This window comes from Ahaetulla prasina, chromosome 12 (genome assembly GCF_028640845.1).
Source record: "Ahaetulla prasina isolate Xishuangbanna chromosome 12, ASM2864084v1, whole genome shotgun sequence".
NCBI lineage: Eukaryota > Metazoa > Chordata > Lepidosauria > Squamata > Colubridae > Ahaetulla > Ahaetulla prasina.
Window position 1 is genome coordinate 16814043 of NC_080550.1, and position 20251 is coordinate 16834293.

The 20251-nt window shown below is 42.9% G+C and overlaps 1 protein-coding gene across 1 annotated transcript in view; it reads left to right on the forward strand.

Annotated features, from left to right (window-relative positions):
- Positions 1-12344: 12344 nt before the first annotated feature.
- The window catches only part of CDH8 (cadherin 8), a 307900-nt gene continuing 299993 nt past the window's right edge, over positions 12345-20251 (forward strand). The window contains exon 1 of the mRNA XM_058155277.1: positions 12345-12681. The gene's annotated coding sequence lies outside the window, so the exon portion shown is untranslated. The remainder of the gene's footprint in view (positions 12682-20251) is intronic.

Genomic DNA, 20251 nt, shown 5'->3' on the forward strand with positions numbered 1-20251 from the left:
CTCTTGCTTTTTTTTTTTAAAAAGCCTCCAGTGAAGAAGCATCCACAAAGGCAAGCCATTCCGCTATTATTCTAGTGTTCTCACTGTTGGGAAATTTCGCCTTAGTTCTAGGTCGTTTCTTTCCTTAATTAGTTTCCATCCATTATTTCTTATCTTGAGTTCTGGTCCTTTGGAAAATAGCTTGACTCTCTCTTCTTTGTGGCAGCCCCTCAGATGTTGGGACACTGCTATCATGTCACCCCTAGTCCTTCTTTTCACTAGACTAGACAAGGGGTCGGCAACCTTAAACCCTTAAAGAGCCACAAAAGTCCTAACCGGAAGTCCCCATTCAATTCTTGAGCCGACCGGAAGTCCAGTTCATCCACCATAGAGTCTCCTCCTAGTGCGGTGTCTTTTTTCCTCTACCTCTAACCAAAAGCCCTATCAATTGTGCAGCCGACCGGAAAATCCTCCCCTTGCCATAGAGTCTCCTCCTGCCACACCATGCTTCCCCCCTCCCTAACTGGAAGCTCCTCTCAAAATTGTGGTGCCGACCAGCGGCAGGGAGTCACAGCAGAGAGATGAAAGAACCACATGCGGCTCCAGAGCCATGTGTTGCTGACCCCTGGACTAGACATACCCAATTCCTGAAACTGTTCTTCATATGTTTTAGCCTCCAGCCCAGGGGTGAAATCAACTTACCTTCCTAACCGGCTCGGAAGTCCACACGCCACGCTTCACATGCACGCATAGATCTTCTGCGCATGCGCAAAGCCTTCTGCGCATGCGCAGAAGGTAAAAAACACATTACTTAAGATAACGATCTTTCTTTGTACATCTTTCCCTGCTGTTTTTTAGGCAAGATTTCAGAATTGGTTGGCCATCGCCTCTTTCCTAGACCTGAGAGAGAATGATTGAACCAAGGTCATCCAACTGACTTTGTGCTTAAGGAAGGACTAGAATGCATAGCCTTCTGGTTTCTAGCCTGATGCCTTAACCATGACAGCAAACTGAATTTCATGCTGTTTGAGTTATAATTTAGATAAAAGTGATACACCAATCAAATTACAATTATAGTAACCAATTGACCCAATCTGCATAAAATAATTTTGCCACAGGCAAGTTACTTTATTATATCTTCTGCTTTTGTTTTATTAAAAATATCCCTTTACTATTCCTATTTTAATCCCGGTATTTTTCTTTGCTTATTTTTATTTTTTGTCCTTTTCCTATTTGCCCTGGCAAAATAATATCACTTCCCATGTTTTCCCCTCCATCTTTCAGTCAGTTCCCACCAGGGGTGAAATGCTCCTGCTTCTGACTGGATCTCGCAATCCGGTAGTGATCATGGCCGGTGGTTCGGTGATTTGGTAGCAATCTCTGAACCACTGGCGACACCCGCTGCCCCGGTGTCATTACATCCTGGTTTTAACCAGGAAGGAATGTGGGTTTTTTTTAAGGGAAGCGGTGGCTTAATGGGTAAGACGCTGAGCTTGTTGATCGAAAGGTCGGCAGTTCAGCGGTTCGAATCCCTAGTGCCGCGTAACAGGGTGAGCTCCCGTGACTTGTCCCAGCTTCTGCCAACCTAGCAGTTCGAAAGCACGTAAAAAATGCAAGTAGAAAAAATAGGGACCACCTTTGGTGGGAAGGTAACAGCGTTCTGTGCACCTTTGGCATTGAGTCACGCCGGCCACATGACCAGAGAGACATCTTCTGACAGCACTGGCTCTTTGGCTTTGAAATGGAGATGAGCACCGCCCCCTAGAGTCGGGAATAACTAGCACTAATGTGCGCGGGGAGCCTTTACCTTTATCTTAATGTGTTTTTTACCTTCTGTGCATGTGCAGAAGGTTTTGAGCATGCACAGAAGGTCTGTGCATGCATGTGATGCGGGCATGCAGCGTGTGAACTTCTGAGCCAGTAAGGAAGGTAAGTAGATTTCACCGATGGTTCCCACCTATGTGTTTATCCATGTCGTGTCCCACTCCTCCGCTGATGGCCGGGTCAGGGAAATCCGAATCAGGCGTGCCTCTGCAGCTCTGCCAAAGTCCTAGCAAAGTTCTCAAGGCAGGCAGGACACCAGAAAGTGACTTCAGCAAGATAAGGTAGACTTTGCCTGACTCAGAGAATGCCAGAAAGCAGATCCTTTATATAGGCCATGGGGTGTGGCTCCATGACTCAGCACTTATCCAGGCCTGCCCCTCCCTTCCTTCTGTTGACGCCGCCTATCAATTCTCCTGAAGCGAGGGTCACTCCAGGCTGCAGCTGTTGGTAATTGACCTTCCTCAGGCTCACATGCTGTGGGGAAGGGGGAGGGGTCTAGTTGCTCCGTTTGCCTGGGCATGGAGCCAGAGCTGGGGGCTGAAAGCATTTCTTCCTCCTCTGCCTGTCTGGGCATGGAGCCAGGGCTGGGGCCGGGAGGCATGCTAGGACATTCCTCAGCGTTCGGAAGCAGATAAGATGGGCCCGGCTGCGGGGAAAGCGGACGAGGCACAACAATCCACTGTTCTTTGCATTCATTGTAATATGATTATTGGCAAGGCATGAACTTGTTCCTTTGGAATACTCATTATTTCCGAAGCCTAATCAATGGACATCAGAAATGGGGAGGGGGGATATCAAACTGCACTTTGGTGTATGGCAAAACATTTAACAATGTCAGGCACAAAATAATCCAGCGAGGAAACAAGTCAAGGCTAATTGAGGGTCTATAAACAGATAGTGTTCCAGCAGTCATTTTCTGGTAATTTTAGGGCTTTATACCTGTCCTGCAGTGCTGGATTTCATTTTTTTTAACTATCGGTTCTGTGGGCGTGGCTTAGTGGGCATGGCAGGGGAAAGATACTGTAAGATCTCCATTCCCACCCTACTCCAAAGGAAAGTTACTGGGAAATCCCCATTTATTTATTTATTTATTTATTTATTTATTTATTTATTTATTTATTTATTTTGTCACAACAGTATATATAAGCATAAGCATGAAAGTAACTATATAATATACAAGCATATATATATATTAAGCATAAGCATGCAATAACTATATTAATTGGATATAATGAAAGAAAACAATAGGACAGGAACGGTAGGCATGTTTGTGCTCTTATGCACGCCCCTTACGGACCTCTTAGGAATGGGGTGAGGTCAATAATAGACAGTTTCCTCCCGATCACCTGGGACTCAGGAGGCAGAGGATAGGGGCGGGGCCAGTCTGAATTTTTATTACTGGTTCTCCGAAGTACTCAAAATTTCCACTACCGGTTCTCCGGAACCTGTTGAAACCCACCTCTGCTGTGCTACTTTCAGTAACAGGCCATTAGCTGCTTGCAGTGTTCTTATTCATTTAGTCTTGCAGAGGAAAAGTTACTCACGACTTCTGCTTTGTTTAAATGTCACCTGGGCAGACACTGACTCTGTATTTTTGATGCCTTAAAGCAGAGGTCTTCAAACTTGGCAGCTTTAAGACTTGTGGACTTCAACTCCCAGAATTCTCCAGCCAGCATAGCTGGGAGTTGAAGTCCACAAGTCTTAAAGCTGCCAAGTTTGAAGACCTCTGCTTTAAAGTCATGGTAGACAGTGATGGAGTTACCAAATTGAGGCTGTCCAAATCCAGATGTCCAGTACATGACAGCAAAGACTAAATGTTCTAGATCTTTTTCTTTTTCCTCCACCTGTCATCATTGGGATTTTTTAAAGTCCAATTTTAGTAACCTGGTTTGCTTTCAAAGGGAAACTTTCTCATTGGCCAGGATATCCACTAAAGATGTACTTTGTGATTTCCAAGCTGCATTACAAAATACAGTAAGTTTTAAAAAAACACATACTTAAATAACAATTGTAGTTGATATATATAGAAAAGTGTAGCTATTGACTGCTAAAATATTTTCCTTTGATATATTGCTTTATTTTTAAAGTACTTTGATGTGCTTTTTTTCTTTTTCTTTTAACAATATATGTATTTTTATCTTTATGTTCTGTTTCCTCCCCCTTTTTTATCATTATTTTAAAAGCAAAAAAAAAAGAATGAATAAAAATAAAAACAAAGGAGCTAAGTCTGCTGGGGCAGGAAGGGAGTGAAAGCAGTAATAAGTTGAGCTCATAGTACCCATTAATCCACAGTTGTTTGGTTTACATTGAGTATATTGTAAGAACCAAGCCACTGTCAACCATAACTTAAGTCTCAATACTTGCAGATCCAGCCAAATGTTGTTTAATCAATGGACTGTGGTTCCACAAATTATGCTTTGGCCATTAGCACTTAGCAGGTTTTCACATGGGTATTGGTGCCTGTAAAGGAGAAAAAAGAAAGCTATGCTTAAAAGAGAACTAAAAAGATCCACGTATACTCAAGGCTACGGTTTTTCCAGCTGCAATGTATAGCTGTAAAAGTTGGACCATAAGGAAGGCTGAGAACCAAAGAATTGAGGCCTTTGAACTGTGGTGCTGGAGAAGACTCCTTCGAGTCCCTTGGACTGCAAGGCGATCCAACCAGTCAGTCCTAGAGGAGATCAACCCTGACTGCTCTTTAGAAGGCCAGATCCTGAAGAGGAAACTCAAAGACTTTGGCCACCTAATGAGAAGGAAGGACTCACTGGAGAAGAGTCTAATGCTGAGAAAGATTGGGGGCAAAAGAAGAAGGAGATGAACAGAGAATGAGATGGCTGGATGGAGTCACTGAAGCAGTCGGCATGAGCTTAAATGGACTCCAGAGGATGGTAGAGGACAGGAAGGCCTGAAGGAACGTTGTCCATGGGGTTGCAATGGGTCGGACACGACTTCACAATTAACAACAACAACAAAGAAGATCCATCCATGACTGGCGAGGCAATCTTGACTGTACCTGTTCAGGCTGATGAAAGCATAGCTAAAGAGGGTTATTAGCAGGCATTACGCACATCATCAATTCCACAGCCTTAAAGAAAAGGACATCATTCTTTGTTCTTGAGTGGATTGATCTTATTATACGGCCAACAAAACTCTCAGTGGTTTACAAAATGATGTCTTCAAACCTAGAGCAAGAGGGCTATTCTATTTTTTTTTAAAGAAAGAAAGAGAGAAAGAAAGAAAGAAAGAAAGAAAGAAAGAAAGAAAGAAAGAAAGAAAGAAAGAAAATTTCTCCTCCGGTAGCATTCTATAACTTTGTAATCTCTAGCTGGTGACTCATTTGTTTCCTTCTTGTCGGTCTCGGCCTCTCTCCTGCCCTTCTCCTTCAGCCTCTTCTTGGCAGGCTTCCTACCTTTTCTGCTTCATAGGTTACCTTTACTGCTGTCTTTCACTTCCTTATCTGTTGTCCTCATTTGGCTCTCCTTGCCCACTTTTCTCTGTTACGAACAATTTGCATATATTTCTGGTTTATTTTTATTTTTTTTTCCTTTTCCCCTTTCTTTCCCAATTTTATCCCTTTCTTGTTTTGCCTTTTTTTCTGAGTTTCTTTCTGCCTTCTTGAGCTGAGGATGAAAGCTCAACTTCTTCCAACTGTGTTTTCCTTCCTTCCTTCCTTCCTTCCTTCCTTCCTTCCTTCCTTCCTTCCTTCCTTCCTTCCTCCCTCCCTCCCTCCCTCCCTCCCTTCTTTCTTTCCTCCCTCCCTCCTTCTGTCTCTGTATCTCTGTTAGCGTGCTTTCTTAGTATGATGTTTTGCATGTGAAATATTTCAAATTTTAGCTCCATCTTCTTCTGTCCCTGGAAAAGGTGCCTAGTTACAAATTTTAGAGAGCTATTGATTAGCCATGAAAACAAAATTCAGCTACAGCCATCTTCCTTCCAGAGAATCTTTTGGAGAGCTCACTTGATCCGTGGGGGGAAAAGATTTTGGATGTATCTTCAATCAGGTTTCAACTACACAGTCAAATATGGTTGGTATGGAGCTTAGCAATTTACACAGAGTTGAAGAGATAACAGCAGAGAAGTAATGTGTAAACAAAACAGAGTCTCTTGACAGAAGCTTGTCTGAATAGTTTCACTTCCAATAGGAATATCCAGAAGAGAAGTTAAATCCAGTCTGAAAGTCAGATAGCCAGGTTGGATTTGTCCAGTCCAAGGATACAACACGTGAGCGTCACACAATAGTCAGAGATCAGACAACTGTTCCAACAAAAGAACATGGGTCAGGGCTGCCTCTTAAATCAGATGGCAGGAAGCTGTCGCTAATCAAGATTTACAACCTTGTATGGTAAGGTGCCTCATAGAACACTTTTGCTCTGCTTTCCTCTCTACACTCCAGATATGGCGATGGCCACAACTCAGGAAGTTTTAAAGGAGGAACCAGATAAATTCATGAATGTCAGTTCCATCCATGCTTACTCTTCCAAATGGCTGTCTACAGCATTACAGTCTGCCTAGCTTGTCAATCAGAAAGGTCGGCAGTTTGGCAGTTCAAATCCCTAGTATATGTCTCCTGCGTGAGCAGGGGGTTGGACTAGATGACCTCCAAGGTCCCTTCCAACTCATCCCATCCCATCCCATCCCATCCCATCCCATCCCATCCCATCCCATCCCATCCCATCCCATCCCATCCCATCCCTTCCCTTCCCTTCCCTTATCTTATCTTATCTTATCTTATCTTATCTTATCTTATCTTATCTTATCTTATCAAGTCGAGGCACGCATTTCTTTGAATTGACTCCAGAAAACTTAATTTACAACTTATAATTTTTGAGTTTATAAACATGCTAAGCCAAATTGAGGCAAATCACATCATACCTTACCTCGGTCCATGAGTATTACTATATTGAATATCCCAGAGTGATATTCCAGTGGTGAAATCTGAACTGGTTTATTTCTGGTTCGCTGGAAGCGGATGTGCGCTGCATGCATGCATTTGTGTGGTGCACACCATGCACCAATTGCGAGGCATGGGATAGGTAGAACAGTGCGGGGGGGGGGGGTGATCAGCTGTGGTGCACGATTTTTTTTTTACTTTTAAAAGCATTTTTTTACAACCCATTCGGCCGAATAGGTTGTAAAAGAATGCTTTTAAAAGTTTAAAAAAAGGCTCTGATGATCAGGCGGCTCAGCTGTGATCGTCAGAGCCTCTTTTTTTAACCTTTTAAAAGCATTTTTTAAAAGAAGTGGCAAGTTGGGGATTGTGGGGGCATGGGCGGGGGGGGGGAGAGCAGGGATTTTTGCTACCTGTTCTCCGAACCACTCGCCGCCATCGCTACCAGATCGGCTGATCCAGTCTGAACTGGGAGCATTTCACCCCTGATCCATTCCTTTACTAGCAATGGAGTGGGAGGAGACACAAAATCCACATTAGAAAAACACATGACCCAGTCACACAAAGGGTTCAAAGAGCTTCTGAATTTTGGTTTTGTTTTTTGGTTTTGTTTTTTCTCTTCCGATTGGTAGCTTGGAGATACCTGAGGCGTTTGAAATAAAGACAAAAAAAAAATAAAAATGACTGAAATTAATCTATTTCTCTTTGCCTCTCATAACTTTCCACCTTAGAAGATATTCAAAGGAGAGTAACAATAAACGAAAGGAGGACAATGGATATCATACAATGCACTGCGATTTTTTTTTAAAAAAATAATAATTTCAGAAGGCAAGGAGATTTATCTCTGTGATCAAGGAGCTCATATTCTTTTCTTTACTGGAAGCAGAATTGTATTGCTTCATGTCTCAGCAGGTGACAGAACTTGGTTATTGGAAGTGGGATGTGCCTTTTTTAGTACTTGGATGGGACTCGTGAAATGGTATTCATTGATCCAAAAATAAAATATGAATATAAGAGTAAGGATAATACATATATGGATGTATGAATATTTGAACATTTCTGCTTTCTCTATCTCTTTTGGCAAATGGTTATGAAGAAGGAGAGGAGGAAAAGAGAAAATGTATGCTGGCCAGTGATGGGATTCAATTTTTTTTACTACCGGTTCTGTGGACGTGGCTTGGTGGACATGGCTTGATGGGCATGGCAGAGGAAGGATACTGTAAAATCTCCATTCTTACCTGACTCCAGAAGGATACTGCAAAATCCCCATTTCCTCCCGATCAGCTGGGACTCAGGAGGCAGAGACTAGATGTGGGTGGGTTTCAGCAGGTTCTGGCCAGTTCTGAAGAACCGGTAGCAGAAATTTTGAGTAGTTTGGAGAACCGGTAGTAAAAATTCTGACTGGCCCCGCCTCCATCTAGTCTCTGCCTCCCAAGTCCCAGCTGATTGGGAGAAAATGGGGATTTTGCAGTAACCTTCCCCTGAATTGGGGAGGGAATGGAGATTTTACAGTATCCTTCACCTGGAATGGGGTGGGAATGGAGATTTTACAGTATCCTTCCTCTGCCATGCCCACCAAGCCACACCCACATAACCAATAGTAAAAAAAATGTGAAACCCACCACTGGGGTGGGGCCAGTCAGAGGTGGTATTTACCGGTTCTCCGAACTACTCAAAATTTAACATAACATAACATAATAACAGAGTTGGAAGGGACCTTGGAAGTCTTCTAGTCCAACCCTCTGCCGAGGCAGGAAACCCTACACCATTTCAGACAAATGGCTATCCAACATTTTCTTAAAAATTTCCAGTGTTGGAGCATTCACAACTTCTGGAGGCAAGTTGTTCCACTGATTAATTGTTCTAACTGTCAGGAAATTTCTCCTTAGTTCTAGGTTGCTTCTCTCCTTGATTAGTTTCCACCCATTGCTTCTTGTTCTACCCTCAGGTGCTTTGGAGAATAATTTGACTCCCTCTTCTTTGTGGCAGCCCCTGAGATATTGGAACACTGCTATCATGTCTCCCCTAGTCCTTCTTTTTATTAAACTAGACATACCGAGTTCCTGCAACCGTTCTTCATATGTTTTAGCCTCCAGTCTCCTAATCATCTTTGTTGCTCTTCTCTGCACTATTTCCAGAGTCTCAACATCTTTTTTACATCGTGGCGACCAAAATTGAATGCAATATTCCAAGTGTGGCCTTGGAATATTTCCACTACCGGTTCTCCAAAACTGGCCAGAACCTGCTGAAACCCATCTCTGATATTGGCTGATAAATTGCCTTTACAGGCAGAAGGGAAAACCTCATCAGAGCACTGATGAGGTTACCTAGTTTTGGTAATGAAACCTCTGCAAGAAAACAACCCAGCCCCGAGGACTCCCCCATTTCAACCCTGAGCTACAAATCTCTCTATCCAAACAACCCTCACTGAAATTAAATGGCCAGATTTTTGGGGTGGGTGGGGGAAGAGTCACTTAAAAATAAACATCCTTTACTGAAGAGAACGTTTATCTTGTTAGGGTGGGGTGGAGTGGAATTCTTCTGAATAAGAAGAGACACCAGTGCCACTTTCAGGAGAAATTAGAATCATCCTATAGCCCTGTTGGGAGCTGAAGATTGAGTTTTTGATCAAGTTCTGAATGCTGCCCACCCATTCTGAAAATCTAAAACTTCCACCGTTCATCTTTCTCCTGTTAGTGAAGTCAACAGGATGATCATTACATGCCACCCAGTTCTTGTTGACTCTTTGACAAGGGTGTATCCATGATGTCTGGAACCCACACTGCATGTCGGACATTAATACAATTGAGCGCGTCCAGAAATATTTCACAGGAAGAGTCCTCCACTCCTCTGCTCGCAACAAAACATCTTATGCCACCAGACTTGAAATTCTGGGTTTAGAAAATTTAGAACGATGATGCCTTCGGTATGACCTGAGCATAGCTCATAAAATCATCTGTTACAATGTCCTTCCTGTTGAAGACTACTTCAGCTTCAACCACAGCAATACAGGAGCACACAATAGATTCAAACTTAAAGTGAACCGCTCCAATCTCGATTGCAGAAAATATGACTTCAGTAACAGAGTTGTTAATGCCTGGGATGCACTACCAGACTCTGTGGTCTCATCCCAAAATCCCCAAAACTTTAACCTAAGACTGTCTACTGTTGACCTCACCCTATTCCTAAGAGGTCTGTAAGGAGGCATGCACCAAAGTACCTACCCTCCCTGTCCTAATGTTCCCTTTAATTGTATTCATTTTATGTATTCAATTCATGCTTATATACATTATTTAATATGTATTTGACAAAATAAATGAATAAAATAAAATAAATGATGATCTGCCTCTAAACTCCATCACCACTGAAGCGGAGTCTATCCATCTTGCTACTGATTGTCTTCTTCTCTTTCCTTCCTTCTTGCCCAGCATTACAGCCTTCTCCAGAGATCCAGGTCTCCAAGGTAGGTGAGAAGTTTGGATTGATCTGTTCAATGATCCATTGGTTTGTCTATGGAGATTCTCAGCCATCCAGGTCATGTTTGTCCCAAAGATGTTTCCCCCCCCCCAAAAAAAAACATATCCAAGGAAAAATAAAGTCCAGTTGCCTTTTGAAAATTCACATTTGGGATTGTTTTCTTGGCTGTCCACTGGCTTCTCTATAATGCCTTGGTAAGGCCACACTTGGAATATTGCATATAGTTTTGGTCGCCATGACGTAAAAAAGATGTTGAGACTCTAGAAACAGTGCAGAGAAGAGCAACAAAGATGATTAGGAGACTGGAGGATAAAACATATGAAGAACAGCTGCAGGAACAGGGTATGTCGAGTTTAATGAAAAGAAGGACCAGGGAAGACATGATAGCAGTAGTCCAATATTTCAGGGGCTGCCACAAACAAGAGGGAGACAAACTATTCTCCAAAGCACCCGAGGGCAGGACAAGAAGCAGTGGGTGGAAACATATCAAGGAGAGAAGCAACTTAGAACTAAGGAGAAATTTCCTGACAGAACAATGAATCAATGGAACAACTTGCCTCCAGAAGTCGTGAATGCTCCAACACTGGAAGTTTTTAAGAAGATGTTGGATAACCATTTGTCTGAAGTGGTGTAGGGTTTCCTGCCTAAGCAGGGGGTTGGACTAGAAGACCTCCAAGTTCCCTTCCAACTCTGTTATTCTATTCTATTCTATTCTATTCTATTCTATTCTATTCTATGCTATGCTATGCTATGCTATGCTATGCTATGCTATGCTATGCTATGCTATGCTATGCTATGCTATGCTATGCTATGCTATGCTATGCTATGCTATGCTATGCTATGCCGTGCCATGCCATGCCATTGTCTTCTACGACTCCAAAATTCAAAAACAAATGAAAGGTTAGAAAAAGGAAAAACCCCACAAGCGGGTTCTTTGGTACTCTCTGAGCTTGCTTGCTTGCTTGTTTGCTTGTTGTCGTTGTTGTTTTTATTTTTATTTTTTGGCAGACGTTTCATTGCCCTGACTAAGTAACGCCATCAATGCAACGGAGCGAAGAATAGCTCTCCTTACCTGTCCAATGCCCGTCCTCTTGTTTTCAACTCCTTCCACCCACCCACCCACCCCTTCTCTCTCTTTTCTAGCCCGTCCCCCGCCCCTCCTCCTGGGATTCCCCTAGGAAGGGGATTCCCCACCAAGCCATTTCAGCTGGCGGAATTCGCCCCGCAGAAGAGAGAGAACAGAAACTCCGCAAAGCCAAGGAAAAGGACCAGGCTTTCTTGGCAGGTAAGAGGCGGGGGAAGGCTGTCTTTAAACCCAAGCCAAGCCAAGCCAAGCCAACCCCTCCGCCCTTTACCACCAAGAGGACTAGAAAGTTGAGCGTTAGCTAGCCCGGGGCGGAGAAGCGGGGCGAGGGAAAGCGGGAGGGTTGTGCGGGAAAGCCCCCCACCTTCTCTCTCTCTCTCTCTCTCTCTCTCTCTCCCCCACCTTCGTCCTCCCCCCTCCCCACTTTCTCTCTTTTTAGACCGGCCTCCCAAGCCGGCCGAATCAGAAGTGTCAAGGGAGGAGGAGGAGGAGGAGGCGTCTCACTCATTCCCCCTTCACTCACTTTTCCCACCTCGCGCTTCCCTTTTCGGCGGGCGCGAGCGTCGGGGACGCGCCCGGGGAAGGGGTGGGTTTGGGGGGGGGGAGAGAGAGACACACACACAGGCGCGGCCGCGCGCGCGGGGAGCCCGCCGGCGTCTGAATGAGCGGATTTATTTCGGAATCTCCCTCCCTCCCTCCTTCCTTTCCCTTCCCTCCCTCCCTCTCTCCCGCCCCCCCGCCCTCCCCCCCGCTCGCGTCGCCGGAGGTGGGCTTTCGCAGCCGCGCTTGCTGTTGTTGCTGCTGCTGCCGTTGCACCCGCCGCCGCCGCCGCAAAACCTCGCACCGTCAGACGAAGCCCCGGCACTGAAGAAAGAAAGAAAGAAAGAAAGAAAGAAAGAAAGAAAGAAAGAAAGAAAGAAAGAAAGAGAGAGAGAAAGAAACGGCCCGGAGGGGGCTAAAGCCACAACTCCGCCGCCCTTTGGCCCCGAAAGAGACCGAGGGACTCCCCTGAAAGTGAAGCCTGAGAGCGCCGGAGCCCCCCGAAAGGAAGGCGAGACAGCCGGGGAGGGAAGGAGGGAGCGGGGGTGGGGGAGCGAAGAGCAACACTTGCGGCTCGCATCCCGGTAGCCGACGCCGAGAGGCAGGTAGCTGGCTGGCTGGCGCTCGGGCAAAGCTCGCCCGGACTAGTGGGCACCGTCGACCGAAGGAGCAAAGGCAAAGGCGACGCCGGCGGACAAGTCTTCCACACACACACACACACACCATCCTTCCTTTCAACCCCAAGCTTTGGAAGCGAATCGGGTTATCCTGGGTTGAGCCGCCGCCGCCGCCGTCTTTCTTTCTTCCCCCTCCCCGAAGTGGTGGGACTTAGCCAGACGGGTTTCTCCCCCCCCACCCACTCCTTCGAGCCGCGAAGCGAAACAACCCCGTAAGTCCTGCTTTTGAGCGTGATTATTGTGTTACCATCCCCATCATCCTCACCTCATCATCCTCGTCCTCATCCTCATCTTGGCCCCACTCTCCCCCCCCCCCCATCAGCAGCGACAGCTTTCTCCCTGCTCAAGGAAGGTTGAACTCACACCCGGGAAAGAGGAAGAGGGAGGTGGGGTGGAGGGGAGTGGGGGTGGGGGGAGTGGGGGGTCCGTCGGGTTGGAAAGGCAAAAGTGTTATCTTTTAACTCGGATCGCTCCGCTACGATTTTTGTTTTTTCCTGCCTGGCTCTGCCGTTCCTTCCAGGGGATTCCTGGCTTTCGGAGAAGATTTGGGGAGGGGTGGGGGGAGAGAGAGAGAGAGAGACGGCGGAAGGTGCCAGTTTTGCGATGGGGAGGTGCACTTATTGAAGGTGGGGGGGGGGGCTTTGGGTCTCAAGCTCTAGCGCACTAGCTTCTCCCTCTTCCTCTCCGACCCCCTCCCATTCTTATTTTCCACCTGCTTGAAGATAGGCTTACAGCCAAATCTCGAAAGACATTGCCTGGTTGCCGGTATACTGAAATTAAACCATCACCCCCCCCTCCCTTACACACATAGAAAAAGAATGAAAAAAGAAAAAAAAAAGAGGGAGGAAGGCATCCATTCATCAGAGCCATAGATGATGGAGGAGAAAAAAGTGCCGTGGATGGAAAGGGAAGAATCCTTTCCCTTTTCAAAAAAGCCACATCTCTGGGACAGTTCTGAAGGAGGAATCAGAAATAGGGTTGGAAAGGACCTCGGAGGTCTTCTAGACCAACTCCCAGCCCAAGGCAGGAGCCCTCATCCCATCTTTGACAAATGAATGTCTGATCTTTTCTTGAAAGCCTCCAGTGATGGATCTCCCACAACTCCTGGAGGCGAGCTGTCCCCTTGCTTAATAGTTCTCCACCATCAGGAAATTCCTCTTATTGACCAGGTTGGATCTCCTTTTGAGGAGCTTCCCTCCATTCATTGCTTCTTGCCCAGGAGAACCAGAACCAGCTGTCCAGTCTCCTCCCGATTTCCCAAAGCAGGCAGTATTTGAGTTATGCAATAGAGAGAATATCCCTGCAGAAAACCCTTCTCCTCATCTACAAGTTGTTCCTCTCCTCCTCTATTTATTCACTAGGCTGCCTACTTCAGAGGCAGAGCAGCTAATGCAACGTGAAACTTGCAGGAATCACCTTCGCTCAGGTCCCATATAGTAATGGCATCTTTGCCAACCAGAGCAAGCTCAGTAGACATTCAAACTGCAGCTCTTCTTAATCTGTCTCTCCCTTCCACCACCACCTCCTCCTCTTCAGCATTTCATTCTGAATCCAGGAAGGGTCAGGGCTTGGAAGAATAACACGTTCTTTTGCATTTCTGCTTAAATCTCACAGCTTCTGGAGGTAACATCCCCATCAAGCTGTCAGTCTCCCCTGCAGAGTACAGTGAGCCATAGCAGAACATTTTGTTCAGCTGCTTGGAGAAAGGAAAAAAAAAAAAAGCAAATCAGACGAAGGCTCAGAGGCTAGGGAGGGCTGCCTGCAGATCTGCCCTTTCCTGTGCGTGATGGCGGTGATGGTGAAAGACTATTTTAGGGGGGCGGGAAACAAATCCCTTGTGGACTGACAGCATTAGTAAATGCAGATTCCATGGTGACTCGAAGCTTACAGCTTCTATCTTAACTTGAACAGCTTGAAGAGAGAACACGATGGAACCATTCCAAAGCCAAATGAAACACGGATGCCAACAGGTACCAAATTCTGTTAAGTCTAAACCCCATTTTTAAATCCCCTTGGCTAGAGAAAGACCTGTGATGCATGGTTAGCTCGAAAAGCTGTTGATCCTTCCGAAGGGTCAAGGGGTCAAGAGAGACAGGAGGTTGACTGTTGATATCCAGGGAATATCTCTGCTTCTTTATACGTTGACCCCGTTATCGTGTTCATAGCTGGTGGTCTCAAAGGTGAACCGGGTTTGCATAAACAGAAATCTAAGCAGTTGTCCACTTCGGTTGCGAGGAAACAGTGTGAGAGTTAAGGGAGTTGTGCCAAAACCTTGTAAAGTTCATTCACCCTTAAAAAAAAAAATCCCAGAGAAATTTCTTGGGGGTGGAATAAGACTCTTAATTTTAAACAAATGGATTGGGTTTTTCCTGAAAGCCTGTTTCCCTGGCATTGTTGCAACTTCTTTGGAAGTAGACTTGTATGGAACTGTCCTGTGGGAGCCTTTGTGAAGAGGTAAGGAATCCAGAAAGGATTCTTTCTACAAATTAAAATCAACAATGTGGATACTGGGAATGTCTTCCCTCAAAAAAACAAGTTTGGTTCAAGTATCCAAGCTAGAATGACCCAAATGAGGCTGGTTAGAAAAGCTATAATATGAGTAGGGATCAAAGCTGAAGATTGTGATAGTGTCGTGCTGCAATGGCACTAAAGCATTGCTCATTATTCACTAAATGAAAAGACTATCAATAAATAAGCATAAATCAATCCATCTTATCATAACTGTTGTGTAAGCTTTTTGCTGACCACTTTGGCTTTAACAAAAACAAGAAGGGGAAAGAGAGAAAAAAAAATCATGCAGAGGAAACAAAGGGTAGCTGTGAAGTAGTTTAATCTTTGCATACCTATCTTCATCTCTGCAGACCCAATATCAGAAAGCGTGTGAAAAATGCAGTTGATTCTGGTCTTCCTTTTGCAATATTGTTCTTTATAGCTTTCATCCTCTCCTTCCTTTGACAAAGCTTAAAGTATATGATGCATCATATCACAGGTAACCATGATCAGACAGGTACTTGGTTTAGACTCAGGGAGGGGCCTTATTAGGTAGGAAATAAATAGCAGCTTGTCATTAACAGTGTGTTTATAGTGCTTACATTTTTTGTTCCCACTAAATGGAATCAGTTGACCCCCTCAAAAGATGTTAGAAGGCAAACGTGCCTTTTAAATCAAAGGTCAAGTTCTTGACAAATAACAGTTTAAATAAATCTCTCCAGCTCACATTCTATCTGCTGCATACAATCCACTTTTTTTTTTTCCTGTTTCCATAAAAAGAAAAAGAATCTTTCCCTAACACCCTGGCAGGGAGCACTGCTATGATAACTTATAAAAAATATGGTCCAGGCTTATTTGAATTTCACTTTTAGATGCAATTAAAAGGTTGCCAAGGTAGCTCCAGTCCAGCCTAGGATCTATTTTCGGTTTGGTTGGGGTTTGATATCCATATAAAATAGCCCCGGCTGTATTTTATCACTGTAGTGGATAGAATACTGTCAGCATTATTGGCTTTTTATATAAAATTGTTCTCTGCAAGTTTTATTTATTTGGAGAAAGTAAGTAAAGATGTATAGAGCTTGATATTTTCCCAGCCATATATGTGTACAAACGTACATGCACGCACTAACATTTATGTCTAGATGCTATTGATACATTTTTTTTCCCTGGAAAATAAATAAAATTGATCCAGGCATTTTTATCACCTGGTTTCCCAGGTACATTTATTATCGAGAGACTAAATGGTCATTTTTTTATTTTTTATTTTTGGAATAGAACTTTAAGATAAACAAGTCGAAAGATTTCTGAGAATTATATGTGTCCCAACAGAGTCTTCCAATTGAGCATGCTTTAAATCAATGGTCAAATCTAGGATGGCTAGCCGTGCATAACATAGATTTAACATTTTAATGGGGGAAATAATGCCATGTTGGTCAACCAAGATGTTGTCATGATGAGAGATGAAGTCAACAAGGGAAAGAAAATCCATAAAAAGGGGATGCTTTCAACCGAGTTGAGGAGATTGAAAACTGTTGCTGATACTGAACCTACATGGATGCATTGTTTTACAACATACCAGCACTGAAGTAGGAAACAAAACTCAGGCTGACCTTTAAGGAATGACAGCTACCTACAGAATGGTGATTGTGAAGCTCAGGTTTTACCTTTCTTTTTTGTTGTTGAACTCACTTATTTACATCAAATAGATGGCCTGGTGTTGATAGTGCTGTAGTCTTGCTATTTAATGTTTCAGATTTTTAAACACAGATCATGAATGAATGAATAGAATGTGAAGAAATGTAACCTGTGTTCTTCATATTCTACCTCATAGTTATGTTTTTGCTTTGATCTCGAATAGTTCAGGAAGACCAGTAGTAAAAGTTGAGTGATAACAGTTTGTGTTTATGGAGAATCCAATTTAATAGTGACTCCCGAACTCTCTAACCCTATATAAGAGAAATAGACATACTTGTAATTTGTTTATATTCTTTGTTTTAAGGACTTTGTTTAAAATGATTTTTATGTTTTTGATGTACTTTGCACGCTTTATTATTATCTGTCAATAGAGTAATTTATGTCATATTTTACTATAGAGAGTTTATGCTACGTTGGCACTCTACTTTCTTCATTTAATTTGATTTTTATTTGATTTCCTAGATTGTATAAATTCTAGACTACTAGACATTGAATAAACTTGGTAACTATATAAGGGATCATTGAACTTTTGAGCTGTTAAATTATCAGAATATATATACCAGTAGAAACAGCACAGCAAATTTTGAGTATGGGGCTTGATTCAAAGGTGTTTGGAAGAAGGAATAACATCTCTGTTAAACTATGAATACCTAAAAGTTCATTTATATAGTTCTTCCCCTGTTTTAGCAGGGATTTCTGGTTGCTATTTTGTAGATTGATTTATTGTAGGGATTTGAATTTTATCAGAGAAAAACTCTGACTCAAATTGTGTTGGAGTTTGTTGCTTGTGTTCAGGAATCCAATAATTAAATTTCTAGTGCTTAAATTTAATTCTTGGGAAATAACTGGTGTTCATATTTAACTGGGCTAATCTGTCTCTCTTTCTTTGTCTTTGTCTACTCACTCATTGATGAGTGAGTATTTCTACGTTATATCAGCAGTAAGACTATAAAAGAGTTACTCCCACCAGAAGATAGACATATTGCTCCGAGAAATCTAGAAGCAGATTATGAAGGAAAAGAAGCAATTTCTGTAATTTGAAAAGCAAATGCATGCAGGACATTGATAGTGTTAGACAACATTAAATACAGTCAGTGTTTAGAAGCCACATATGACATACTTGTTTGGCAAATCACATTCCGTTCAAAGATTTTCTTTTTAAGGAATCAATGTTCATTGCTCTTTACATTTTCATGCTGAACAGTTGAGATTTAGGATGTGACCGGAAGGTCATCAGAACTATAGAATTTGACTTCGGGAGATGTGATGAAGGTATATATAGAGGAGAGAGAAAATTGAGATCAGCCTGGCAACTAAAGAGGGTCAGAGGGAGAAACCAGTGAAAGGTCTTTCATCTATGGTATAAATCTTTTCAGAGATCACAGTCTGATCTAGAAACACTCTGTGTGTGTGTGTGTGTGTGTGTGTGTGTGTGTGTGTGTGAGAGAGAGAGAGAGAGAGAGAGAGAGAGAGAGAGAGAGGGAAGGAAGGAAGGAAGGAAGGAAGGAAGGAAGGAAGGAAGGAAGGAAGGAAGGAAGGAAGAAAGCAGTTTTCTCTCAATGAACCCTGAATAGATTTTCTAGAATCCTATATATATATATAATATCAGATTTTGCAGAAATATGTATGTTTGACTACAAACTTCAAATCTTCATTTCTTGAAGCAGCAATGCAAAAGTTGGTACATTTATACACTAGCCTGTTCGCCTCATCTCTGAAATATCAATATTTTTTTAAAAAAATTGTTTCTAATCTGTATATTTAACACAGTCGGATGGGGAAGTTGTCTATCTCAAGCCGTAGAATGTATTTTTTTTTTCCAATTCAACTGGTTTAAGGCGGATAGGTCTTCAAAACTGGATGTCCGTTTCTTTGTGATCTATGGCAAAATCTGAAATAACCCTAAGGGAAGCCGAGGCGTTATTTCAGAGTAATGCAGTGATAAACTACTGATAAGACTTTATTAGGGATAATCTGCAAGGTGTCTTGGCCTTAAAGAGAGCTGAATTGGCCACCACCTTCCGTTTGGACTTTTCAGCAAATAAAATCCCGCGTTGTATTCAGGTTAGATTTGCAGAATCTCCTCAATGGAGAAGAGTCACAACCTGGGGATGGAAACTTTCTTATTTTCTTCACTGAGCTTAGCATATCCACTTTCTAGCTTTCTCCATTTAAAATGACACACTTTGTTTGGAACAACACGCTTCCAATAATGTCAAACATAGATGAGAGGGAGCAGAGGTTGATAGATTCCTTGTTGTATTACCTTTATGGGGAAATTAAGATGGTCTGGGTACGCCCCCAAAATAGGACTACAATAATTGGATAAGGGATGAAAAGAATGGAAGGGGGAAAACAAAGAGCTTAGCTGGATACAGTCCATTTCAGACATTATTCAAGCGAATATATCGGCTTGATATAATCTAGATATAATACCTATGGGTTGTTGCTTTCTTTTTTTTTACTAGCATTGGCAATGCTAGTTAAGAATTGGTAGGAGTTGTGGTCCAATACATTTGGAAATGCTAATATGGGGAAAGCTGGTGGAATGTACTATATGCATGAATTTAGAGCATAAAATATAAGTGTGACTAATTTGTATTTTGCTGCGACCATGGAGTTGTTATAACCATGGGGCCTATTTTAAATATACAGTTATAAGCATGAATATGCTCACAACACTGTTTGATTGGCGACAGAATATATGAGCTGGCTGCATTTAAAAGCATTGTGGCCTGAGATGCTGTAAGGTCCACCCACATTGGATTTATAGTCGTAAATTCATACAGTTTGCTGATGTTTACTGATTGGTTGGGGAGACAATTTTTTTGCTCATGAACAAATCTGAAAGTGGCCCCTTTGCCTTATAAGCCCCTTTTGACTGTGTGGGACAAAAGAACCTAGCTGGCCTTACATTTCTCGTTAAGGTGGCATAATTTGCTGCAAAGCCAACTTAAACCAATTTAATTGTTTAATTTAATTTAATTATTGATTGAGCTGCCTCACAACTCCAGAATGACTCTGGTCAGCTCGTCATATAGCAAACAGAACAAAACACAATTATTTGGAACAAAGATACTTGGGATGGAAAAAAAAAATAACTTACAGAATTGCTTTCAAGGGCTCATATAAGGTTTGCATGCCAAAAGCAGTTTGCAGAACAACGGAAACAGTTGTTTTAGGTGGCACATTCCACAAGGGGCACTGTTTCACTTGCTCCAAATGTCATATTCACATATTTTAAAAGCAGTGGATTTCTGAGTGAAGCACAGATGTTGGAGGGGAAGGTATTTCAAACCTTGTACTGCATATGGACCTATCAGTAATAGCTGTTGTCTATATCTTTTAAATGGTAAGCACCATTTTATAGGGTATCATCCCCATATAATTGATTGCTACCAGCCTCCTTCTGATTTTAGTACATGCCTTTGTGATTCAGGTGCAATAGCAATAGCACTTAGACTTATATAATGCTCCATAGTACTTTATAGCCCTCTCTAAACAGTTTATAGAGTCAGCATATTGCTCCGAACAATCTGGGTCCACATTTACAAGCCCAAAAGAATGGAAGGCTGAGCAAACCTTGAGTCAGTCAGG